Source organism: Triturus cristatus, chromosome 8, assembly GCF_964204655.1.
Source record: "Triturus cristatus chromosome 8, aTriCri1.1, whole genome shotgun sequence".
Lineage (NCBI taxonomy): Eukaryota > Metazoa > Chordata > Amphibia > Caudata > Salamandridae > Triturus > Triturus cristatus.
The window spans coordinates 375404798-375432232 of NC_140591.1; positions in this window are offsets into that span (position 1 = coordinate 375404798).

Below are 27435 nucleotides of genomic sequence, written 5' to 3' on the forward strand. Positions count from 1 at the left end.
GAAAAGTGAGGACATCTTGGGAGAAAGATTGGTGATTAGGCTACTTTGTATGGGTTTGTGGAAAGGTACATTTGAAGTAGGCCTCTTTCTGCACCTCTGTTGCTTCTTTTTGTACTTCTCTTGCTTCTTTCTGCACCTTTCTTCCTCTTTCTGGACTTCTGTTGCCTCTTTCTGCATTGTTCTTGCATCTTTCTGCACCTTCCTTCCTTTTTCTGCACCTCTCTTGCAACTTTCTGCACTTCTCTAGCTTCTTTCTGCACCTTTCTTCCTCTTTCTGTACATGTCCTACCTATGTAGGCATAGTTGGAAATGAGCATTTAGAAAACGTTATAAATTCACTGGAAAAAAACACAGGTTTCAGGGACCTTATAGTTAGGATTAAAATTTAAAAAACCTTAGAAATTCACTGAAAAAACCATAGGTTTCAGGGATGTTATAGTTAGGAATTAGCATTTAAAAAACCTTAGATATTAACTGAAAAAACACAGTTTTCAGGGACATTACAGTAAGGCTTACATTTTACTTGTACAAAACCAGAGAAATTCAACAGTTATAGTTAGCTGAACTAACCATAACTTGCACCCCTGAATTCACTGCTGATGATGTCACATATTACATCACTCATGACATGAGATCACTCATGACATCATCCAGTGACTGAGCATTTCTAAAATGTTTAAGAATGTTATATTTCTCCGTCTCTTAGAAACAAGGTACATTCTTGAGCTTGATCTGAAAACGCAGTTCGGGCTCAATGCGAGTGAGGATTTTTTCACTTGCTTATAAGGGGCTTCTCACATAATGAACTGTCTAAATAACTGTTATTTGGATCCCTTGCTTTAGTACGAGCTATATATATATTTTTTATGTACACATACAATGACACTCAGCTAGTGGTCTCACTGGCACAGGAAGTTAACCAGACCTCAAAAGGAGGGCTGAGGAAATGCCTAGAGGAAGTCAAGGACTGGATGTCCTCCTCCTCATTAAAAATGAATGGAGACAAGACAGAGCTTATGCTCCTGGGCCCTGCCAACCCTAACTCCCTCAGCACTCTATGGCCACCCTGCCTGGGCACCCCTCCGGCCCCAAAGGACAGCATCAAGAGCCTTGGGGTGTGGCTAGACAGATCTCTGTCCTTCGGCACCCAATCCACTAAACTGGCAGCCACCTGCTTCGGCCTCCTCAGAGTGCTAAGGAAGGTACTCCATCTTCTACCGATGGAGGCAAAACAAGTAGCCATTCAGGGCCTTATCCAGTCACGACTGGATTATAACAACGCCCTCTACCTCGCCGCCCCTGAGTACACGATACGGAGATTACAGACGGTGCAGAACTGTGCCGCGCGCACTTTGCTTCAGATCCCTCGACGTCAATCAGTCAAAAATGGACTGAAAAAACTGCATTGGCTACCCATTCCCCAAAGAATACAATTCAAAGCCTTATGCATTGCGCACCAGGCGTTCTGGAAAACGGGTCCTCTCATCACTCGCAACCTAGTGTCACACTACCTCCCCACTAGGAATTTGCGATCCAACCAGACCTTCACGGCCACAATTCCCAAAATAAAAAAGTCCAGAACTGGCGGTAGGACTTTCACCTACAACGCTTCCAAGCTATGGAACACCCTACCCCCCCACTTAAGGAAAAATTCCAATCTCACCTCATTCAGGAAACAGCTAAAAACATTCCTCTTCACTGCTGCCCAATAACACCGGGCTACCTCCTCTTGTTCTGTTGGTTTCTTAGCGCTTGGACGCCCCCGGGCAGCAATCGCGCTCTACAAATCGACATACAAATACAAATACAAATACAAATGAGGATTTTACCAATCAGCCTCAGATTTGTAAAACGTTTTTTTCACCCATACATGTATAGCACCTAGCACTTCTTTGGTATCTATTTTAAATCCTAAAAGGTGACACGTCATACACTTTTTTAAAGTCACGATAAGACGTGGAATAATTAAGAAAGCTCACTTAGGGCTAAAGTTTTCAAAACATCATAGAACTAATAGTAACCTTCTTGACATAATAAGTTAGTGCTAGTTGGTAAACAATATGATAAAGGGTAGCTACGTTCTCACTGTTAGCACAGTTTTTATCATATTTATTACTTCTTTTTAGCAATACTTTCTAACACTGGTCTCATTATGAATATGCATGGTGTTTTAAATATATTTACAGGTTCAATGCAGAATGTGATAAATAGAGGAATATCCATAAAGTGCCTCTAGGATTGGCGATTTTTTAATTTCTTTTAATAATACTTATTTTAAGATATATTAATTGATGAGCCAGACATATGTGTATTTATATATTTATGTATCTATATATTGACATATCTGTATCAATTTTAACCTGTATTTTTGGGTGCATTTTAGTGTCCATGCTATTGTTAGTTACAGCAGTAACTTTTCCATGTCTATGTTTTAGTCACCTGTTTTGCACACTATTGTTGCACTTGCACTTTAAATGTATGGGTGCCTGAGTGTCTGTGTGGGTGGGTGAGTTGATGTTTGACTCCCTGCATGGATGTGTAAATGGGTGATTCACTGGATGTATGGGTTTATGAATGTATCTGCGAGGGGCTGTACGGGTGAGTGAGTGTGCGTATGGCTGTGTTGGTGAGTGAATGGATGTCTCAGTGGTATATGTGTGAGTCACTATTTATGTGAAAGGCAGTATATGTGAGTGTTCGAGTATATAAGTGACTATATGTGAGAGTGAGTGATTGTGAGAGTGGCTGTATGGATAAGTGTGTGCTTGTGTCAGTGATTGTAGAAGAGAGTAAGTATGTGTTAGTATCTGTATGAATAAGTGAGGTGGTATGTGTATAACTGTATAGGTGAGTAAATGACAGTGTGATTGATTCTTTGGGTAACTGACTAGGTTTGTGAGTAACTCTAAGGGTGAAAAGTGGTGTGTGAGTGTCTGTTTGGATGTATGAGTGCATACATCAGTGGCTGTATTGATGAGTGACTAGGGGGTACGAGTGACTGTATGGGTGAGTGAGTAGATGTGTGTGTAGACCTATGAATCAGTGAGTGGGTATGTACTAACTGGTATTGATGTGTCTATGGTTTTGAGAATGCAAGTCTGTATTTTAGAGTGGGTGCATGAAAGGTTATATTATGGTATGAGGAGGTACATCAGAGATTAAGTGGATGATGTAATCAGTGATGTCATTTGAGATGTCATCCGTGACGTCATCAGTGATGTCATTGGTGATGTCACTGACCATGTCATGAGTGATGAAATATGTGACGTCATCAGCAGTGCATTGCTGGGGCACGAGTTATTGCTAGCTCAGCTAACTATAATGGCTGAATTTCTCTGGTTTTGTACAAGTGAAATGTTAGCCTCCCTGAAACCTGTGTTTTTTTCCAGTGAATATCTAAGGTTTTTTAAATGCTAATTCCTAACTATAATGTCCCTGAAACCTATGTTTTATTTTCTATTCTTATTTGGATTAAATAAGAATAGGATTAATTTTCCTTTTTCACATTTGATTAGCGTTCCACTGGTATATGGTTTGAGTTTAAGATCGTGGATATAGAAATTGGCAATGCGGGAAGGAAGGGACGAAGCCACTGGGCGACTGATGATAAGTAATGTAACATCTTTACAGATAACATATGTTTTCGTCCTGCAAAGACCTAAATTACATAGCACAAAATTGAGCACTGTCCAGAATCATGAAGTAGGGATTATGAAATACTTAGTATGATTTTCTTAATTTGTGCTTAAATTTAAGCCTGGGCAAAGCACTACGCTAAGCTCGCATAGTTTGCGAAGTTCGCGCTACTTCGCACTACGCGAATTGCACGTAGCACAGTGCGAACACGCGTAGCGTAGTGTTGCATAGTGCTGCGGTCATTTTTTGCTTGCTCACGGTCCTCAACGTCAAGTTGGCGACCGCGAGCAAGCAAAATGACATCCCGGCGAGACTTTTTCCTTGTTCGCGATCAGCAACATCAAGTTGGCGATCGTGAGCATGGAAAATAAACCTCCCGGCGAGATTCCCAACGCGAGGAGGTCAGGTTTCTCATTGTGAGTGGTTGCGTGTGCTCGCGACCGCTCGCGATGAGAAACTACCAGTTCGCGTTGAGAAAGCTGCCGCTCGAGTAAAAATCTACTCGAGCAGCAGAAAACTACAGCTCGCACTGTGCAAGATGCCATTTTCAATGATTGCACAGTGCTGGTTGCTTGTCCGCACTGTGCAATCATTGAAAACGACATCTGGCACAGTGCGAACAAGGTACTATGCAGTTCGCAAAGTGCTACGCGTAGCTTGCATAGTGCGAACTGCAATTTGCGTAGCTTCGCGAAGTGCTACTTCGCGAACTACGCCCAGGGTTACTTAAATTATCACCAAAATGCATTAGAAAACATTTATCAACTCACACGAATTATTGTGGAATATTAATTTGTACTTTATATATATATACAATTTGATATGTGAATAATTGTATAATCATTTTTTGACACTAACCACGACTGTGTGGACGAGTCTGTCTTCTCACCAGGAAACTTATCATGTTATTGTAAACTTCCCACAAGTCTGTCTTTCATCTTAACTATTGTTTACCCACAGTTCGTATAGAAAATAGAGCACTTCTGTATGTGGACAGTGACTCTGACAAAGACCGTTCTGGTCAAAACGCGTCAGTCCATTAAATTTCTTTTCCTGAAATTCTGGAGTGCGGTTTTCTCTTTGTGCAGCTGGGCGAGGCTTCTTAAAAGAAAATGTATATATATTTAGGGGCAGATTTATGAGCCCCTTGCGCCACTTTTGCGTCACTTTTAACATTGGAAAAGTGACGCAAAAGTGGCGCAAGGGGCTCATAAATCTGCCCCATAGTATATAAGCACTATATCATAATATTATGCTCATCCACCAGCAAATGACTACATAATAAAAAAGTTAGTTTAAAAAAAAAAAAAATCGTTATTAGTTTGTTCCTCCAAATCTGCCGACCATATACAGAAACAATCATACATCTGATACACCTCAGCCGAGGCAGTGAACATTTCGATAATAATACATGCAAGAAATTAGACCTAAGCTCGCATCTGTGGAGGTTTCCCTATCTAACGTAGTTCGCTTCGTTTTTATGTGTTTCATCATAACTCAACTGTAATTAAACTCCCCTCAAGCCCCTCCAATACCCCTCCCTCCCCCCTGCCGGGGCCGTCCCCCCTATGGAAGTCGTCTACTTCGTGGACTCCTGTGTGGATTGTGGGGCCTGTCCCGCTATCTCTTGTATAATCACTCCCCACGCCATTAATGCTTCAGGCAGTTTGTTATCCCTCCTGGTGCCCCTCCTCTGCCAGAGCCCACTCCCTCAAATCTGTCCTCCATTTCGCCAGTAGCGGCCATTGCTGGGTTAACCAATGGATCGCAAAACGCCACCTAGCTATAACAAGTCCCAGAACCAGGAACCGCCTACTTGTCTTACGTTTAGGATCTCGAGGAATCAGGCCCAGGAGACAGGAGAGCGGGTCCATGGCAATTGTCCACCCTGTTATCCTGGTCAGGTCCTATAGGACCGCCATCCAGTACATCTGGATTGTTGGACATGTCCACACCATGTGCAGAAAATCCGCCTGAGCGTGGTGACATCTAGGGCAGTGTGGATCCCTGGAACCATCGATGACCTGAAGCCGCCTGGGTGAGAGGTAGGTCATATGTATTATGTTATACTGGATTTGTTTGAAGCGATTGCATACCGACACCTTCTGCACACTCTAGTGGATTTTTTCCCAGTCCCGCGGTGTGATCTCCTGCGGACACACCCGCTGCCATTTCTCCTCTATTTTTAAGGGTCCAATATTTTTATCTTCCGTCAGCGCCCTATATAGGTGAGTAACAAGCTTCCGCCCCCCCAGCAATGGTGATCATAGTGACCAGGGTATGGGTGTGCCCCGGAGCCTCAGGAAACGAGGGCCATAATTGCCGTGCCGTTGCCGCTATTTTAGCATATTGCAGAAACTGTCCTGATCCCAGCTCAAAGGTAGCCACCGCCTACTGATAAGTAATGAATTTGTTGTCCGGATAGAGGTCAGACAGCATAAGGCAGCATCCATCTTTCCATTTAGCAGTTGACATAACCTGGTCAATTTGAGCGAAGGGCGGCATGAGCCAGAAATCCGCCTCTGGGGCAAACGGCCGTTCCCGAATTAGTCTTCGTACCACTCGGTTCTATATTGCAGCTAACAGCTGCACCAATGGAGGACTGTGTTCCCGCTGTGCCCCCCCGCCCGCCATGGAAGTGCTCCTAACTGTCAGTCTCCATATGTGTCTGCCAGCAAGGACCTCTCCCAGGAGGGATCTGTGTCCAACCAGGCTATAGCATGTTCTAGTTGTGATGCGAAGTAATAAAGTTCCAAATCTGGAATCTCTAAAACCCCTTTGCCCCACCTACGCTTCATGACCTCTAGACTAATCCGGCATTACTTCCCATTCCCTAACAGTAGGACAAGCAGTGCATCCAATTCCCTAAATACCCGATGTGGGATTTAAAAGAAGGAACCCTGCATTGTGTAGAGACATCGAGGCAGGACCACCATCTTTATCAAGGCGATCTTCCCCATCAGGGAGGGTTTAAGTGTGTTCCAGAAGGCAACACTACCCTGAAGACCCCGGAGTATCCTCCCCATGTTGTGTTGGTAAAAGGTGGCCTCATTCCAACAGATCCACACCCCCAAATATCGCAGTGTGTCCTCTACCCATGGAAATTCCATCTGCGGGAGCTGGGCTCCATCCCATCCACTCTCCTATCCAATCGCATATACCTGTGATTTCGCTTTGTTGATGTAAAGCCCAGAGGCGCCTGCAAATTGGGTCAGTGTAGCAATCAGTGTCGGCAATGACTGGGTCGGCCGTTTCAGGTATACCAACGCATCTTCGGCGTACAGTGATACGATATGCTCCGTACCCCCCACCCATATGCCCTGTCCCTGGAGTACCCCATGTGGATGGCAAGCCAATGGGTCCATTGCTAGGGCGAACATCAAGGGGGAGAGCGGGCCCCCCTGCCGCGTCCCCCTCGCTATGGGTATTGTGTTCGACATGTATCGTCCCGTGCTAACTCTCGCCACTGGTCGGGCATAGAGCAGTTTTATCCAATTTACAAATCCCTCCCCCAGTCCCATTTTTAGAAGTACTTGCCATAGATAGTCCCAGCGGATTGAGTCGAACGCTTGTTCGATATCTAGGAACACTAAGGTGCTCTGTTGGGCCCGTCCAATGATTGCATAACGTGTGCGAGGTAGTGGATGTTCCGTAACGTGTTCCTGCCTGGTATAAAACCGGACTGGTCACCGCGTACCAGTCGCCGAAGATATGAGAGGAGTCTTGTTGGACTTGGCCTTGGCACTTGGCTGATGATTTTAAGGTCCACGTTCAGCATTGAAATTGGTCGATAAGAACTGGGGAACAGAGGATCCTTCCCCGGTTTTGGAATCATCACTATCACTTTCCGCATGGAGTCTGGGAGCATGCCGCATTCACTGACTTCCGCTGTGATTTCTAGGAGTTTAGGGATCAGGACCCCCCCATGTTCTTTGTAAAGTTCAGCTGCTATGCCATCCATTCCGGGAGACTTAGCGGTCTTCAAGTGGGCGATTGCCGCCCGTATCTCCTCTCAGCTAAAAGGTGCCCCTAAGGCCTCCTGACTCTCAGGGTCTATGCAAGGCAGTTCCACCTCAGCTAGGTAGGCCTCCACAACCTCAGGGGCCGTGGGGGACTGGGGCTCGGAGTATATTCTATGTAAATGGGTCAGGAATGTTGTATTGACCACATGTTGTATTCGAGTATATACCATATGGCTGTGTTCAGTTTTAAGTGTCAGAATCGGGTGGGGCTGAGTCTCCGCCCGTATCAGGTGCGCTAGTAGCCGTCCTGCTTTATCCCCCTCTGTATACCAGCGGCGCCTGCTCGTATTTTTGTTAAATTTGCCTAGCGAGTCCCAGATGTCCCCTATCTTCCGTCGCAATTCTGCCCACTTAGCCGGCCCCTCCCTGTTCGTGGAAAGCTCTTTCTCTAGTGCTGCCAAGCGCTCCTCATGCTGGCGTAGGTCTCGCTCCAGCACTTTCTTAACCCCACCTCCTTAGACATATCACCACCTTCATCGCGTCCCATTCGATCGCACTAGTGCTGGCCGTGCCCCAGTTCACCTCAAAACAGGCATCCAGCCCGTTCGTTATGGCATCCTTGTAGGTCGGGTCCACAAGGGCTTCAATGTTGAGCCTCCATAGCGGTACCTTTGATCTCTGCCGGCCTAGAGAATATGGTATTAATAGCGGGGAGTGATCGGACAGATAGCGGGCCAGATATTGAGTCTCCGCTATCTGATGCACCGCCGTCTTTTGAATAAAGAAATAGTCTAGTCTACTAAAGGTGTTGGCAGCAGGTGTGTGGCACGAGTACACTCGACGATTAGGGTTGCGGTGTCGCCATGTATCTAATAAGCAATAGTTTTGAAGCATCTGACCCATAGCTTCTCTCACTTTAGGTTTGGCGTTCAGCTTTGGGGGGTGTCTATCTAACTCTCCATCAAGGGCACAATTAAAATCTCCTGCAACAATCAATTCCGGATCCGGATCCAGATCTAGCTGCCCCAAGACTCGACTCAAAAACTCACCCTCATCACTATTCATGGCATAAATATTTACCAAGCATATACTGCGCCTATCCAGCGTCCCCTCCACCATCACAAACCTCCCATCAGGATCTTGTCTAGTGTGTATAACCTTAGAGGGAACTCCTGGTGCCACCCAAATATGCGCTCCCCTCGCAAACCCTGAGTAGGATGTAGCGAAAAATTGACCCCTCCATCGGCGTTGGACGTATTTAAGACAGTCTCCCCATAGTTGCGTTTCCTGGAGTAGGGCTATGCTTATCCCATATCGTCTAAGGTATGTTGCTACCCGGATCCGTTTGACCATATTATTGAGCCCCCGGACATTCCATGTTATACTTCTGCGTGTCGCCTGGCATGAGTCAGCAGCTGTGGGTGCAGCGGCACCCGACTTTCATGTGGGGGACCCCAATATTGGTATAGCGTGACCCCTCATGATGCGATCTTCTGCGACCTCTAATGACGCAGCAAAGACCAGACCCGGCAGCAGCCCAAATAAAACAACATTTGGAAACCCCAACTCCCCCCACCCACAGGCGGTAGTACTTCATTCTCATAACCCAACCCTGGTCTGAGGACTCAGAACCCCGCCCCAAAGCTCCACCCACCCTCTAAATCACCCTCCCCAACTTGAAATAACGACTATAAATGAACTTACTTTCCCAAGTCAGGCAAACCCCCCCTGAACTCAGAGATTCAGCAGACTGCCTGGCACCGCGCGGCCCAGCCTGACTGGTGGTCTAGCCAGGCCGCCTCAGCACTCTGCAGCCGGCGAGTCAAAAGGGTATATGGGCGAAGTAGTGCAACTTCCTCAAAAACTTTTCCAGCCCCCCACTTTAATGTCTCTGGGCCCGAGACCGTCTCATACGAGCCCCTCATTAGAGTCAAGTGTTCCTCGGGTCAAAGCAGGTACTCACAGTGTCTACGACCCAGAACCCCAAGGACTCAGTGCAGAGTCCACCGCTCACGTGTCTCTTGAGCCCCCATCAACTGGGCTGGCGGCACCCCCCAGCTCCGATTGCGTCACCTGTACCAGACATAGTGGAGAAAACTGGTTCTGCATTAGGATCGCCTCCAGTTCTGTGAGTAGAGTGCCATCCGGTCCCACCACGATACGTCCTCCGTCCGCCAAATCCCGTACCCTGGGTCGCTGCTCCTCATTGCAAAGTTGCTGGTTCCGATGCCGACTACTCCTCCTTCTCTGTTCCTGCCAGCCCTGGTTTTGGTCTTGGCCGGCCAAGCCCAGTGAGTCCATCCAGTCTGTTGCCTCTGGTGGGTTACCAAAGAAGTGTACCTTGTCACCATATTGTACACGGAGCCTGGCCGGGAACATTAAGCTGTATTTAATAGTGAGGTTTCGCAGCCGGCGTTTTACACCCAAGAAGTCATTCCGTAGATCCTGGACTTTTTTCGTATAGTCTGGGTAGATATGGATGTCATGGTTTTCAAATCTGGGCGGACCATTGGTGCGAATAAATTGCAGGATCGCGTCCCGGTCCCTGAAATTGAACAATCGGGTGATCATGGCTCTGGGCGGGGATCTCGGTTTCGGCGGCGGTCCAAGGGATCTATGAGCTCTCTCCACCGCAAACATTTTGGAGAGCCTGAGGTTCGGGAATGTTGTGTCAATCCAATCTTCCAGGAATAGGTCCGCGCCGGCCCCTCCGCCTTTTCTGCAAAAAAAATAAAAAACAGAGTTTGTTCCTCCTTGACCGCCCTTCTGCGTCGTACGCCCTATCCTCCAGCGGGGCTGTATGGTCCTGGAGGGCTGTTACCATCTCTCGCAGCTGACGGACCTCGGTCTGCAATGCGTTCAGGTTTCCTTCAGTGGTGGTAACCCTGTCTGCCACCTTCCTGAGATCCAGGCGCAAATGGTTGATGGTCATGGCCATCCCATCCGTTTTGGTTTCCAGCACCACCCGGGAGTCACGTATAGCTTCCAGAATATCGGCTTTGTCACGGCCGCCAAACCCTGATGGGTTCCCTGCTCTGGGTCTGTTCTAAGGCGGTCAGCCGAAGTCGGGGCCGGGACCGTGTACTGCATAATTTTGTTTGGGCAGCTCTAAGGAGTCTATCTTTCCTCATGTCCAGTGCAAATGTCTTAAGGCGCTTCCTGGTGACCCCTCTGTCAGGAAAACAATGGTGCCAGAACCGGTCCAGAGGATATCTCCCAGGTGTTCTGCTCTACCCCCAGACCGGAGCCACGGGCCTCAGTATCATTGGTATTGCACAGGTTATCCCTTCCGATGGCCCGGGGCAGCTATTTGGCACCATCTAGCAATGCCACTCGTATCTGCCTCTGGACACCTCCCAAGGTCCGCGGCCAGCTCAGCCCTCCGCCGATCTGCGGAGCGAGTGCTCCAGGCCCACTTGTGCGCCACGCGGCCCTGCCGCCACCAGGGGAGTCTTTACTTTATTGGGAGGTATCCACACCTCATCAACAGGAGCCTCAGTCCCAAGCCACAGTTTGATTAATCATCCGCGTGGGCCCCACGTCGGCCCCCGCGCCTTATCTGGGCTCTTCCAGCTGGAGAGAAAGCAGGCCGATCGCACCAGCCTCACCGCACCGGGATCACGTAGGTCTCACTCCCAGGCCTCTGGGGTCCCGCCGGCCGGTCCGTCCGCGGCAGTCTCTCTCCCCCTTCACCCCCTCCTGGGGCCTCTCACCAGTTCAGTAAGGGCGGCGGGTCTCACCGAGTTCCAAGGGCTCATCTACAGCCCACCAGTAACCCCGGGGCAGTTTGCCGCGATCCCCACCTCTCAGAGCAGGGCAGGGGCCACTATCTTAGGGAGCAGGATTCTGACGGGTCTCCGGCGGCCCGTATCCAGGCTCTCCAGTCAGGGGCTGATTTCCCTCATCGCAATCGTGACCCTCGGAGTCAGGGGGGCCTCCGCTGCTAGTCTGTGCTTCAGAGGTCACAAAAACACCAAGATTTTGCAGGATTTCAATCGCTGGGGCAGGAGCAGCGCAGATATGCGTCTAGCTGGCACTGGCCATGTTGTCAGGCCATGCCCCCTTGATACAAAAGTACGTTATTTAGCCTCTGTCTTTATCATATCTCCACCAAAAACCATATGGATGAATCCCAACATCTTCTGTCTTTGCATATGGAAATTGCAGTGACACAGCTATTGACAACTTGGAGATTTGTCCCTTCTGCATTTACAGTTTTCAAGCACAGAACATTATGAGACACAGTTGGAATTTTTATAAGGTCTTGTTTTTCCTCTTTCATAACCTATATCTGAAGTCGGCTTCTAGGATTGCCTTGGTTGTTCATATTTTCCGGGACAAGCATCACCAGATAAAGAAACACAAGGCCATATTTCTTTGAAGTAGCATGTCTACTATAAAAGACTTTCAATTGCTGTCTTCCATTTTAGTCTTGAGACCAGTTATTTTTGAATAAAGCAACTTAATGGAATTGCCCTCAGATACAAACACCTAAATTACATCACCCAGGTCTCAGTGAGTAGATTAGTTAACTTAGGGGATTTTGGGGCACAGTCCAAGAAGTCTCTTGATTGGAGGAAAGGTAATACATAAATCATTCCCATGTATTTACTGTGCATGACTAATTTTCAGAGCTATCTCATTTGCAGTGCTATTTCACACAAGTGATTTAGAGATTTCTGGAATATTCAGTGCAGCATGTGGCTTTGACATCCACTCCAAGCTAAGCTGAATGTATGGTTAACTGGTGTAAATCAGGGTTATGAGGTACAGAGATTTTCCTAAGGGTTATTCTGTACTATTTTAAGCGAGCTGCAGTTAACTGTATTTTTTACCCTTATGTGAAATTAATTTCCATCATACTTTTTTTCTTTCTCTGTAGACGAGCAACTCATGCCTCAAAGGTAAGGTATTCCAGAAACATCATATTTACTTTTATGATTCAAATATCTTACTGCTCTATACGAGCAACTCATGCATCAAAGGTAAGGTATTCCAGAAGCATCATATTTGCATTTGTTTTTCAAATATTTTACTGCTCTAGATCTTATGTGTACATATTTTTTATTGACGGTACTCTCAGACACTTCTATACAAAACATAACTGCTCCTCTACTGTTACTATCCCGAAAATGTGCAGTACCAATTTTACCACCAAATATGATGATGGGTCAGGGGGTCGTGGCCAAGGACATATGGAGTCACACATATGAATACCATGCTCCAGCATTTGAGGCCCACAAAAACGGTTATCCTGAAACCCTGGAGCCCAAAGTAAGCTGATATGGTGGCCGGAGGTGGAAGGGTCCTGGTGACACCAGCAGCACCCATGCCGCTGGTGAGTCGAAGGTCCAGGGAGCCATGTGAGGAAGAGTGGAGCTGGGCTGCAGCCAATGAAAATGGCAGCTGTCACGAGGAGCTGTGCCAGAGTGGACCCACCTGTGCCATAGCAGAAGTGGCGAGGAACCCAATAGGAGTTTCGCCTGGGAAACCAGAGCCCTGGAGACACCGACAGGGCTTTGTGACTGGGGAGCCAGTGGTGCAGGAGCAGTCCAAGAAAGAAAGGAGCTGCGGTGAGACAAGAGTGTGGTGAAGGAGGAGCAGGGGGTAAGAGGGAACTGGAGAGCGCAGCTGCACCCAGGCATCCTGCGTCAACTCTCGCAGCAAAAAGGCCCTGGGGAAGAGACAGAGATGGCGAGGGGCACTGGAGGGGCCCTCAATCCCTTATAAGCAGAATAGCACATGCCACCAGCATGCATGGGGAATACCCAGGAATTCATGAATACCTGGTGCTCCAAGACTCCAGTTGGGGTGCAGTTGGGCCGGTTAAGATGGGTGTAGCCCCAAGGCCAGAGAGACAGGGAGCAATACTGGCAGCCATTAAGGACATAAAAATGGTCCTAGTGCTGAAAGTTGATACAGTGTACCAGGATGTGAGCCTCCAGAGGGCCGACCACAGATGGCTGATGGATAGAGTTGTGAAAATGGAGTCTGTCCTTGCCCGAGTAGGACCCACAAAATCAGATTGTTCTTTCTGTGTGTGAGTACTGGAAAAGGAGGTAGCCACCCTGTCTGAGAGAATAAATGATGCTGAAAGGCAATCTTGCTGCATAAATGCACAGCAGTAGGAGCCCTGAAGAAAGCAGAAGGCCCCAGCATAAAAATATTCCTCGAGGAGATGCAGTCTTCGATGATGCTGGGGTGGGGCAAAACATTGAAATGGATTACAGTGGAAACGACTGTGAGAAAGCTTGGCAGCCGAGTCAGCAGGGGTTTAAGCAGTGCCGGGAAGATATCCAATAGTGAAATTCTCAAAACAGTCTCTCTCTGATGAGGGGATCTCTGAACAGGAAGTAAATTGAGAGGAACCTTCTTCACCAGTGGTCACGCCGATGACATCAGAGGAAATCATTTAACTGGGTGCACAGTGAACTGACTACGTGCACATGATAGGTCAGGCTACTTAGGCGGCCACTGGCATGACAGCCTGCAACAGACTTTGATTTCCTGCATGGGCCGAACCCTGCAAATCTTGGTTACAGAGTATTATTCTCAATGTTCACATTTCGAGTCTTTGATGTGAAGGGGCGAGAAACACCTTGGGCATTGGAGAGGCGGGTAGTTCTAAACCTTCAGCACACGAATGAGGGGATAGTTTTTGGGGAAAGGGGACGGTTGAGGTCTGCAAAGTTGTCCACATATATCCACCACTTCCACAAAAGAGGCAGAGGAGAACGCTACTGAGTAACACATGGCATGTCCCTAGACTCACCACACTGCGAAGGGGCTCACCCTTAAACTGCCCTCCTGGAATGTGAGCGGCATGGGTAGTAAATTGAAGCAGGGCATAGTAGCAAAATATCTGAATAGATGCAACCCTGGCCTAGTCCTGTTATAGGAGACCTGGTGTAAAATAAGTGCAGATTTCTTAACCGTTGTGTTAGACCTTTCATTCAAAGTATGGTTTCCCCTGACTTTTTGCCTTCAGACCTCCTGTCTTTACTGTTTTTGCTGACTTCGCTTTTGCTAATTTCCAAAATAGCCCAGACTCATTTTTCTTATTAAAGGAATTAACCTTTTGGTCAAGATCTCTAAAATGTCTTACTGAGTTCCACCAACCCCTCCAAGTTGGGGGAACTACCTGGCGCCAATTCTTGCAAATTTCTCGTCTTGCTAGAAGGATTAGATAAAACACAAGTTTTCTCTGCTCATTCGTAAAGTCCACCTCACCCTCCAAAGGCTGAACTATACCAAAAAGAATTAAAATAGGGCTTACCTCCACTCTTCTGCCCAATGTGTCTGTCAAGGTCTTACCCACATTGTCCCAAAACTCCTTCAAAAGTAGACAGGTAGAAAACATATGAATATCGTCCGCCTCTGGGGTTCGGCATCTAGTACAGCTGGCATCTCCTCCTCCCCATATTTTGGATAACTTAAGAGGGGACCAATATATTCTGTGAAGAGTGAAAAGGTGGTTCTTCCTTAGTGCAGCCGATTTAATCAGGGTTATAGTAAGTCTAAAGATACTTGCCATACATTTTGCAGCTCTTCGTCCGGCAAGCACTTCTCCCAGATCAAATATGGAGGGTCGAGCTTCTTATCTGCCGCAGTAAGGAGATGGTTATATCAAAGCGCTTTTTCCTTTTTTCTTGTGTTCAAGTCTTGGAGGTCGTCCTCTATGGCATTGTCTCCAGAGGGCTGCCAATGTTGATTCATACACCATGAAGTAATGTGGTAATATTTTAATCTAGACAATCTGCCCTTGGTTAAGCTCTTCCAGGTGTCTCTGGGCATGCAGCACCCTTCTGCGACTATGTCGCCCCAGCGCCCAACACCCACCTCTTTCAAAGGCTCAGACAGGGCATCCAACAGACACTCAGGAGTACCCGGGGAGTCCCATATGGGGGCCCACTCACTGTAATATGGGGTACCTAAAATTGAGCGGCAGTCGAACCATACTTTAGCAGCCGTAAATAAAACCTTCAGACAAACTTTTTAAAAAAACTTAGGGGGCATCACATTTATACATGAAACCCTCGTCTGAACTATCCTGCAACATAGCCTTAAATAAGCTACCAATCAGGGAATCATCTGGCCTGAGAAGAAGCATCCTGAAATTCTTTAACTGGTATGCCCAGCAGTATAATTGCAAATCCGGTAGGCCAAGGCCACCATGTGAAAGCTTCCACCTGAGCTTTTTCCAGGATAGTCTTATCCCCTTACCCGCCCAGATAAAAGTAGAGATCTTTCCCTGGACTTTAGCTAGCATATTTTTATCAAAATTCAGGGGGATATTGTTAAAAAGATAAGCACATTTGGGCAAAATACTCATTTTGACCAGGTTTGTCCTCCCGTAATGTGTAATTGGGAGATTCTGCCACCTCTTCAACAGTGCGTCAACCTCACCAAAGACTCTACTTAGATTTGTTTTGGACAGGTCTTTTAACTCCTGTATGATGATTATTCCTAAGTATCTTAACTCCTTTGAAACTCTGAACTTCTGCACTGGTGAATTTTAGGACATAATTTCGGTCTTGTTGTTATTAATTTCATACCCCGAAACTTTTCCAAAATCCTGCACTTCCCTAAAAAGAACCAGTAAGGTTTGATTGACATTAGATGTAAACAGGATCAGATTATCTGCATACAGAGCTTTCATTGTTCTGCCTTAGACTTTGAGCTAAGGGCTCAATATATACATCAAAAAGAATAGGGGACAGCGGGCACCCTTGTATGGTACCACCCCCTATGAATATTGGAGCTGTGAGATTGCCATTCACTATGATCTGAGCTTGAGGATTGTTATAGATTTTTTTAAGAACCGCTCTAAAGGTCTCATCAAAACCAAAAGCCTTCAACACCCTGCCCAAATAACTCCAATTGACCTGGTCGGAGGCTTTTGTGCGTCTAAAGTAATAATTGACAAGGGGACGCTCTGTGTCGTTGCCAGGTCTATTGCGCCGATCAAGGATAGAATTAGATCTTTCATCTGGCGCCCTGGTAGGAAACCCTTCTGATCCTCGTGGATTATAGACCCCACAATCTTGCAAAGACGGGCGTTCAATATTCCTGTGAAGATTTTATAATCGCAGTTTAGCAGTGATATTGGGCGGTACGATTGACACTGTGAAGGGTCTTTCCCTGGCTTTAAAATCAAAGTAATAATAGCCTCATTCCAAAAGACCGGCAGTGGGGAGGAGCCACTCAGTATATCATTAAACAGTCTTAACCAAATGGAGATGACTTCTTCTACTAGTAGACTATAGATCTCGCTAGGGAACAGGTCTGGGCCTGCCGCTTTGCCATTCTTGATTTTTTTAGCGCATCTAAATTTCGCGCTCTGTAATGTCCTGATTGAGCATCACTAAACTGTCAGCACCTAGCCTTGGGAGCTGTTTTTCAGCCAGCCACTGATCTAATACAAGCTCATCCAGCTCTAGATCCTCCTGATACAAGGCTTGAAAGATTTTACTAAATTCCAACTCTATCTTGACTTTATCGTCAGTAAACTGACCGCCACTTTCCAATCTGATCTTCCTAACAAAGTTTTGAGACCTATCCATTCTGCTCTTCAATGCTAGCAATTTCCCACAATTCTCACCTTGATCAAATTCTCTCATTTTACTTGCTTCTCATTTCTGTAGTATAATGCCTTCCATTACCAACCCGTATTCCTGCTGAAGGTTCTCAACCTTGAGGAAATATGAATTTTTATGATCAATTGTGTCCCCTATCTTAGACCCCAACGGCTCCATGTACGTGCTACAAGTACATGTATGTTCCCTCCACTTCCAGCTATGAAGACGCAAATACAATTGCGTCCAACGTTAACATGTCCTCTTTCAGATCCACCATGAATGGGTCGAATATTCCGTTCCTAAGTATGCCTTGCCACCGTCTTTATATGGTGCACCTTTCACGTTTTTCAGCTCTGGCAAGTTAGGCCCTGAATTCTGCCATCGAGCCTTTTCCTGCCTTCTGCCTCTGAATGTTCCAGCCTGGACCTGCATCTGTATCCATGACCTTTGTCTTACTCCCTGCGCGGCTAACGGTGCCTGGCCCGGCCTGTTGCCTGCCAAGACTGTATTTAGCCTTCAAATTATCTGCTCCGCTCCTCGAGAAATGCATTCCTGTCTAGTAGTTTAGGTAAACACCCTTCCAGCTGCAGAGCAAAGGGCCCGGCCTTACTGTCTCCGTGCAAGTAATTCATAGCTCCTGTTACCATGGTAGGCCCATGCCCCCTCGCATCTCATGTAGACACGTAGACGCCTATACACGCACTAGCAGTCAGTATAGGATAGCCTCTGCCTGAGAGACCTTTCCTTCCAGATAATACAGTTCCTGAAACACAAGATATTAGATACGATTTGGGATTAGGTTGTTCTGACATCCCAGACTTCTGTCTCCTCATGTAGGGCTAAATGTCAAGTCCCCTTCACCCTCCAGTTACACGTCAGTCACACGTCATGCTACTGTGCGCGCATCTCTGCCATGTATTTCTGCTGACCTTGCAGGATTCTCTTATGGATCCACCCACCTGTGTCATCCTCAGAATGACGTTTCTAGTACATGCCCTTATGCACGCCTATTGTAACGCCTTTTTCATTACGTATGTGTATTCTTATCTCTCTTCTCAGCTGTTACGCCTCCTGCATCTGCCTTTATTGTAATGCATTGACTATATATATGATAACCTGTCAATAAAGTATGCTCAATCCCTTCCCGAACCTTCGTGGTGACGGAATCCGATTGCCTGGTTCGAACCAATTCCTTTGTAAGGAATAAATCCCCTTTTAAAACCTCTAATATCACGGATTCTGCCTCTTATTTATTCTGAGTTATCCTTATTGAATTTTACCGCATAAATTAAGTACAGGTAATTTAAAATTTACCACATAATTGGCGCCCGAACAGGGACTCCTCCCCCACCCCACGCGCCGGAGGTGCATTGCAGGCCCGGTCTCCTGCCACAGCCGGACGGACAACTACGCGTACCCGCAGGATTTCCTGTACCTCCCTCAGGCCAACGGAGGTGACTGAGGCTGCGATCAACACCCAGACGAGGCGGTGAGGAGTGCAGAGGATCCCGACCAGAGCCTAGCTGAGAGAGCAAGATCCGAGGTATACAGAGGCCCACCAGGTTCCGAAGTTCCGAAGTACCTAAGTCACGAGTCGAGTCGAGTCCAGTCCGGTCCAGTCCAGTTCAGAGTTTCCGAGGCCTTCCGTTCCGTGCTTCCCGGTGAGTACCGTTGCTGGGGACGCATCTAGACGTGCGCATTAGTTTGTGCCGGTCAAGACGGGTTTGGGTACACAGATCCGGTCTGCACTGTTTTAGCAGTGTATCTGTACTGTTTAGCAGTATATCCAGTATTATGCAGTTAGCTAGTTTTATTCTAATTATCATTGTTCGTTTTAAAATGTTTTAATATGTTTTAAATGTCGTGGTATGAGTGATTGTTCGATCTTCATTACTGTGTTTATTGTATTAATTGTGTTCAAGTCCGAGTAAGAATCAAGTAGCAAGGTTTAAGATGCCGTTATTCTCAAAATTAAGACAGATAAAAACTAGAAAAGGGATACTCGAGGAAGCCGTTCCCATTCCACCTAGGGACACTCCAGGGTACTTTATGTACCATAAACATGGCCTAGATGCCGTATTATATCTCACTTTATGGGTGGACTACACCAAGGATTTAGCAGAGAATCAGAGATGGCCCGTTGCTGGGACATGGGATGCAGATTGCATCATGAGAGTAGAAGAAGCATTATGGAAAAAGAAAGCTAGACAGTCACAGAAAGATGCCATTGAATTATGGCGTAAAGAATCGCATAGACGCACAGAGAAAGCGCTCAGAAAAGAAGAGAAAAGTAGGGAGGATTCAGACAAAGCCCGAGAAAACGTATTAGTTGAGGAAGGTATCCGAGTAAAAGCAGAACAAGTAGACAGACAACGAAACACTCTTATGAATGGTATGTATCCTCTTCTGGCCGAGGGTTTACCTAAGGCCACCCTGGAAGTACCAAAAGATCTGCCATCTCCATTGCTTCCGACCAAATTGCACCACAAGACCGCAAAGGACATTTTCCTTTCTTCCTATTTAGACGATGCAGCCCCCGAATATGTTAATGTTCCGCCGCCACGCACACCACCTGCTAACGGCGCTCGACCCCGAGATAATCTGCCCCCACTTCTGCAGCAACATACTCCTCCGTCCGTTCCAAACCTTCCGCCTGTTCCTCCACTCCTTCCTGCACCTATTCTCCCTACCTTACACCCAACAAATCCTTTTGGACCTGGCACCTCAGGAGGTGCGACAGGAGGTTTTCATACGCCACCACCAGCACATCGATTGACTTATAGGGATTTAGCACACCAACGTACACCTCAAACAGCGAATTACGACATACTTAAAGAGCCTCTTACAGATTGTAGATATGATCCAGTACCCGGTAAAGACGACAGAATGATGCTATCATCAGTACGTCTACGACGAGTTGCGAACTATTTAATGATACTACCAGGAATGGTTGATCATCTAGACAAAATATATCACTTTGTCCAAACAGGGCAAGGTCCTGAAAGTATTGGCGAGGCCATGGCATACCAGAAAGTGGACACACAAAAACTGTTGTTACACTTCTTCATAAACTGCCTGATAAGAAACAGAGATAGGCCTAGTGTAGACCCGGAAGAAATGAAAGCACTTAACAAATGGGGTCAGAATATAGCAGACGGAAAACATGATAAACAGAATAGTATAAAAAATATGTATCGAAGGATCCGAAAAACAGTAGAACAAATACGTGAAAGAGAACAGCCTGAAAGAGAAATAGATGCAGATAAGACAGAATCCTCGGAGGAGGAGGAACAACCAGAAACGACAACAGGACAATTACAATTACCAGCTAGAGAAATGATAGCTTATGTAGGTAAGGGAAGATCTTTTAATAATTCAATGCATCCGATACGTCCAGAAAGTAAGAGAATTTTTCAAGCAGCCATGTCAAATCCAAAAACCCCTGAACACTTATTTCAGGCTACTGATAAAATACTTCAAGAACGAATGGGGTACCATGTACTCGATTCTATGGATGGACAAGAATTAGCCAGGTCAGCAGTACAATGGGCTGACAGTTCTGATAAATATAGTGATGACGCGCTAGCACACACGTTTTTGAATCTTTCACCAGACGAACAGCGTTTAGCTGGTATGTACATGATACAACACCTCCTTATATTGTATAAAGGCCAACACTCCGATCCTGGTCCCCTACCTGATATACTGATAGAACTACTCATGAAGAAATGGAGAGGTCTAGGTACCGATCTAATTAAAGTAATTCTAGAACATCGGCACAGATACAGTGCCTTCCTGTGTCCACAGCTTGATCCAGCTCCCACCATGGAAAGAAAAACGTATTACATAGACAGACAGAATCCCTTACGCGAAGTGCACCCAGTTAGAAATGATGATAATACTTTTAGACGCGTGTTTGTGTACACGCCTATAACTAAAATAGAACTATTGGAAATGAAAAAATTAGTGCCCAGCCATGACAGAGATCCAGCAGGTTTTCACCGTGAAATAAAAGACATGTTACTCATGGGTGATTATACCTATCCTGACATTATGAAAATATTAAAAGTATTATTGCCTGCCGGTATTTACGAGAAACTCAAAGAAAAAGAATGGGAGGTGGGAGAGCAAAAGATTGATTGGACTGCATTAGAAAACGAAGAAAATACCCGAACTCCAGGCCTAGGGCTTGGGGACAAAACTAAAGCGTTACCAGGATTGTTAGTACAAGTATTGCCACGTTTATTAACTACGAAAAAGGAAGACTGGGGTGCAATCTCAGCCTGCAAACAGAAACCCGATGAAGACACTAGTGATTTTTATTCCCGATTTGAAAAATGTTTTGGTATTAATAGCGGTCTGAAAGCAAGTAGCGATTCATATCCACATCTTTTTGTAACAAAATTAGTCGAGAATTCCCTGCCCCAGGTTAAGAACAGAGTATTGAAAGTCGAGAGCTCTTGGCAAGCTAATACCCCTTCACAAATGTTACAAATGTTACAGTACCACCAGAATAGAATCCGAGAAGAACATGAACACGAACAAAGACGTATGAAAGACACGAAAATGAAAATGCTCGTCGCCCAGTCAGTTCCAGCTGACGGTCATAAAAAGGGTGCGACACAGTCCAGTAATTCAGCGGTTCCTGTTAAAGGGACATGCAACTATTGTAAACAGCCAGGTCATTATATAAACGATTGTGCAGTTCTGAAACATAATATCTCTACGGGTAAAACCAAGGAGAGACCGCGTCCACCTAGACAGGATCAGATCCAACCACAAGTACCTCAGAATGTACAGCCTATGCAAGCTTCACAACAGACCGTAGCAGTACCGCAGCCACAGCCTAGTGCCGCAACACAAAACACGACACAACAGATGTACCAGTATGCACAAAATGACTATCCCGATTATCAGCGATACACATGAAACAGCCTAGAGAGGGAGGTTGGCTTGCCTCTTATTGAGGTTCCTGTAGATCAAGAGGGTCCTGATGTACATAGTCAAGTATTAGGGAAAGACAGAAAGTTTTTAATTGATACAGGGGCAAGCAGAACAACTATAAGTCACGACGAGGTTCCAGGGGCACCCCTCTCAGGCTCACAGAATGTTTCCCTTGGATTTTCAGGAAAGCCTATTGTTAACGAAGTATCGCAACCTCTTCCTCTTGCAGTTGGTCCATTGACACGGACTACAGATTTATTGCTTACAAAATCATGCCCAGAAAACTTGTTAGGTATAAAGACACTGAAAGCTCTAGGAGCTGTAATATGTTGTTCCCCGGAAGGGGTACGACTGTTTTTGCGTGACTTTAAAGGTCACTACGTATTTAGAGACATGGATCACCGGTTACAGAATGTCCCTGTACATTTATGGGCACAAGGCCCCACTGATGTAGGTTGTATGCACATTACACCATATCGAGTCACACTCAAAGCAGGAGTGGTATTACCACGAATTCGACAATACAAGTTACCCCCAGATGCTGTAGTGGCTTTGCTGCAAATCATTGACGAGCTCATTGCACAAGGAGTGGTTGTGGAAACCGACTCCAATGTATGTAATTCTCCTATCATTCCGATTCTTAAACGTACTGATCCAAAAGCACCCCCAGTTTATCGATTAATTATTGATCTGCGCGAATTGAATAAATGCATTGTACCACAGTACCCCGTGGTTCCAGATATCTCTTCATTATTGACAGCTATTGATTCAGAAGCAACGTTCTTTACTGTAATTGACCTCAAGAACGCCTTCTTTAGCGTCCCAATCGATCCGGAAAGCCAATATTTGTTCGGATTCTGTTTAAATGGACGAAGCTTCAAATTTGCACGCGCACCTCAAGGATTCACAGAAAGCCCCAGCATCTATAGCCAAGCACTGAAAAGACAACTTGACAGTATCCACATGCCTGTTAACACTACCCTGCTTCAGTATGTCGATGATCTGCTGATCACCGCCCGAAGCGAGCCCGAATGTGAAAAAGCATCACTGACGGTTTTACATTTTCTGGCCGACAAGGGGCACAAGGTGTCCCCTTCGAAGCTGCAATTCTGTGTTCAGCAAGTTGTGTACCTTGGGCACTTGCTGTCCAAAGGGGGGAGACAGCTCACACCTGACCGCATCCAGCTAATTGTAAACATGTCACCACCCAAGACACAAAAGGAGGTGCGGGCCTTCATAGGTCTCACTTCGTACTGTAGACAATGGATTCCCCAATATGCATTTCTAGTAAAGCCACTCATTCAGTTGACAACCCAGGAGGCAGCGTCTTCGACTGTCCTCCCTTGGACTCAGGAACATACACAAGCTTTTGAAGACTTAAAGAAAGCCTTATGTCAAGCACCTGTTTTAGCGACACCATGTTACAGTAAGCCTTTTACACTTTTTGTTACAGAACGCGAAGGTACTGCCTTGTCAGTACTCACTCAGGAACAAGCAGGTTCACACAAACCGTGTGCTTACTTTTCTAGCACATTAGATCCAGTAGCCCAGGCTCTGCCTACGTGCCTGAAATCAGTCGCAGCGACAGCTTTAGCGATCAGACAAAGCGATTCCATAGTATTAGGAGATCAATTGACAGTGCAAGTTCCACATTCCGTGGAAGTTCTTTTAAACCGAACTCAGACCCAGCACTTGACTATAGCACGACTGACAGGTTATGAATTAACATTGTTTCAGCCACACATAGAAATCAGACGCTGTAGTACATTAAATCCTGCCACACTTTTGCCATTAAGTGGAACAGACCCATTGGCACATGATTGTATTGAAGTCATTACTATTACGACGAAACCCAGACAAGACTTGACAGACATTCCATTACCAGACCCAGACCTGACACTTTATGTGGATGGTTCATGCATGAGAACAAGTACAGGAGAGTTAGTGGCCGCTTACGCAGTCACGACAGACACCGAAGTTATTGAAACGAATTGTATTGACACATTGTCAGCTCAAGCAGCAGAGCTCATCGCTCTGACACAAGCCTGTATTCAAGCCAAAAATAAGAGAGTCAACATATACACAGATTCACGTTATGCATTCGGAGTTGTACACGACTTCGGAGTCCTCTGGCGAGAGAGAGGTTATTTAACTTCTCACGGTGCCAACATTCAACACGGTCCCCTCATTCAAGCCCTGTTAGATGCAATACATCTGCCTACTGCGATATCTATCATGAAGTGCAAGGCCCATACAAAAGTCACCGATATCATTTCACAGGGTAACGACCTAGCAGACCGAACAGCTAAGCAAACAGCGCAGAATCGGACTCATGCAACTGACTTGACAAAGACAATAGTTCCGACATCGACACACTGCATGACAGTTAGGGATCCCGCCCTTGATGTAAATGACATACAGACACATGCTACACCAGAGGAAATCAAGAAATGGACTGAACTAGGAGGGATCCAAACAGATCAGGGATGGATGACGAAGGGAAAATCTACATGGTTTCTCCCCGACTCCATGGTTCAAGTCATCATTAACACAATACATAGTCCAGCGCATCTAGGAGAGAAAGCTATGTTAGACAGTATTCAAAACATTTGGTTCAATAAACACTTACGAGCAGCAGCCAAACAGAAAGTGCGTACTTGCATGATTTGTTGTCAGTTCAACCCAGGTAAAAGCATTCCTGTAGAGCAAGGTGGATTTCAACCTCCCGATCACCCTTTTGAAGTCCTCCAGATGGATTATATCCAGATGGAACGTTGTCGAGGATTCAAATATGTCCTCGTAGTTGTATGCGCACTTTCTCGTTGGACAGAAGCATATCCAGTCCCAGATTACACTGCTCCGACCACTGCCAAGCAGCTGGTTCGTGAATTCTTCCCACGGTATGGTTTGCCCAGTATCGTGTACTCAGATAACGGTCAGCCGTTCTCATCCGAGCTAATGAAACACATTACACTCCTGTTAGGCTATCAGTGGAAATTCCACTGTGTCCGGCATCCCGAGGCAGCAGGTCTCGTGGAGCGTCATAACCAGACTCTGAAAATACGACTTTCTAAAATCTGCAGAGAGAAAGGCGTCGACTGGATAGTAGCTTTACCAGTTGCGCTCTTTTACATGAGAATGATAGCACATTCTCGAACAGGGCTATCCCCATACGAGGTGGTCTTCGGTAGGCCACCAAATATGTGGGGGACGCCTATACCTCGTAAAATCACTGATGTTGATTGTAATATGCTGACAGATTACCTTGCTTCCTTGATGTCTGCACTACAATCTTGCCATTCACAGGTAGCTGCAGCCTTTCCCGACAACACCGAGGTGAAGCCCCATGAAGTGGTTCCCGGAGACTACGTGTTTATAAGAAATTTCGACAGGAGGAGCCCGCTGGAGCCTCGCTGGCAAACGCCGAAACTAGTACTTCTGACCACGAGGACAGCAGTGAAGATTGAGGGTCGCAAGGGTTGGCTACATTCGAGCCATATCAAGAAATTTCACGGACTGCCTTCTGATTTGAACTCTCAGCCCTGCCCTCCTCCACAGACTGACTCAAAACTCCCCCTGGTCGAGAAAACTGCTTCCCAGGAATATAAACTGAAACTAAGGTCTAGCAAGTCAGACAATTTAATTGTTTAAGTCCTCTCCTAGGTGAATCGGTTAAATTAGTCTCTGACATGTATCCTCTAGACCGAAATCGAGAGAGAGATAGACAGAAACAGCTCAAGAAACGTGCATATTGTAAATCACTTCGTAGTCACTGTATAGTGACATTATTGATTATGTTTTTTCTAAATCTTCTGATTATTGCTGCAAGTATACTGTTGCACATATACTACCCTATCTTCAAGCGTGCACATTCTGCTTTCAATGTTACTGCTGAACACTCTTTTAGCGAATTACCTCCGCATGAGTTGCCCTACAGACTTGCGCTGCGCAACAACACATCCATTAGTATGTTACATCACTCCCATCAGGCCAACAACGCTACAAATTGTTGGATATGTGGCCGACTCCCTCCCTACCAGAAATACAAGGGAGTTCTGCCCCTCTTTCCGTATCCATTCACACACAATGGTTCCTGTGGTGCATGGTTTAGTTTGATTAATTCTTTGGATTCAAATACCGTAGTTTACCAGGACAACTGGGTATGGGGAAACCTGAACCTAGTTTTGCTTAAAGCCTGCTATCCTAACAAGGAGGGACTTCCCAAAAGGACAGGAACTGATCTAGAAAATGAAGTATATGGATTAGGTAACTTTACACTTAACCTCATGATTCTGAATGTTGAATCCGAAGCTGCACCAGTCTTGCCTGCTATGTCAGTATTACCAGTCAAAGGTGAATTATGTGTAAGAAAGAATGGTTCAGTACACCTGGGTCATAGTAAATGTACTACTGTGATCGAATTCAGTGATCAAGGCAAGTCTACATTTAGAGCTTCCCGTCATTCCTACTTCATTTGTGGTCATACCGCATATATACGTTTACATCTAGATTGGGATGGTACCTGTTACATTGCATTCCTTCTGCCACCTGTTTTCCTAGCCCCTCCTGATTACCATAGAAATACCCATCTAGTACACAATAGACCCCAGAGAGATCTCCCGATTGTCGACTACACTGAAACGGCATGGGAACAATACACAGACTTCAATAAAGGTCTCTTTCCCTACATAGGTGTTGTCTCTAATAGTAAACTGATACGTAAATTAACCAGAACCCTTGAAGCAGTAGTGAATGAAACTACCTCTGCCCTAGGCAACTTAACAGAGGAGCAGTCTGCGATGCGGATTGTTGTTCTCCAAAATCGTCTTGTCCTTGACGTCATCCTGGCCGATAGGGGCGGAGCTTGTAGAGTCATCGGATCGAGTTGCTGTGTTTTCATTCCAGAAAACGCGCCATCAGTATATAAAGCCATAACTCGTCTTCATAAGATTGCAAGTCAGATACACCAGAATCCAGGCACCTGGACTTGGTCCGGTTGGTTCTGGAGTGTGTTGTCAGCCTGGGGATGGAAAGTCCTATCCTTCCTAGGTATTGCCCTTCTCATAGTATTCAGTTGCTGCCTGTGCCTACAATGTGGGCCAGCGATTTGCGGCCTGTGTGCCACATCATGTATTCCACATTCAAGTTCTCATTCAAAATCCCGTAAGAAGAAAGAAGAGCAAATGATGTTACATGAACAGATTGATGGATTCCTGAGGATCGATATATCATGAAGGGTGCGTAGGGGACAAGGAGGGAATGAGGAAATATGAATTTTTATGATCAATTGTGTCCCTTATCTTAGACCCCAACGG